At 52.2% G+C, this 412-nt stretch overlaps 1 pseudogene; it reads left to right on the top strand.

Moving 5' to 3' along the window:
• The window catches only part of LOC104073615, a 4,460-nt pseudogene that overhangs the window by 687 nt on the left and 3,361 nt on the right, over positions 1-412 (top strand).

Here is a 412-nt window from a genome sequence, read left to right as displayed (position 1 = left end):
GCAGCAGCAGCAGCGGCGGCAGCAGCAGGAGAGGGCAGGGGCGCAGTGCGGCTCCCTGGGGCTTTGCAGGGGATCTGCTGAGACCCAGAGCTGGGACCCCCCCGTGCCTCGGGGGCTGGGGCAGGGCGGGCTGCTGGGGGTGTTTCATAAAGAAGTTGCTTCATGGAAGGAACAGAAAGTGCAGGGGGAAGTGACAGAAAAAGCACCAGAGGGATCTTTGGTTTTTTTCTTTTAACGGCAAATTAACCCCCGGTTTTAATGCTGTCATGCCTTCAGATCTTGAAATGTGGGCAAACGAGGCTTTCTGCTTCCTGTGCATCATTTGACGAAAATCAAACCTAGCAGTACTGAAGGCCCATTTTATTCATCTTCTGAATGAAAGGATTATTAAAACAGCTCTTTGGCTTGTTTT

Source organism: Fulmarus glacialis, unplaced genomic scaffold, assembly GCF_000690835.1.
Source record: "Fulmarus glacialis isolate BGI_N327 unplaced genomic scaffold, ASM69083v1 scaffold22402, whole genome shotgun sequence".
Classification (NCBI taxonomy): domain Eukaryota; kingdom Metazoa; phylum Chordata; class Aves; order Procellariiformes; family Procellariidae; genus Fulmarus; species Fulmarus glacialis.
Note: the sequence above shows the minus strand (reverse complement) of the source record. Positions and strands in the feature narration are given on the sequence as shown.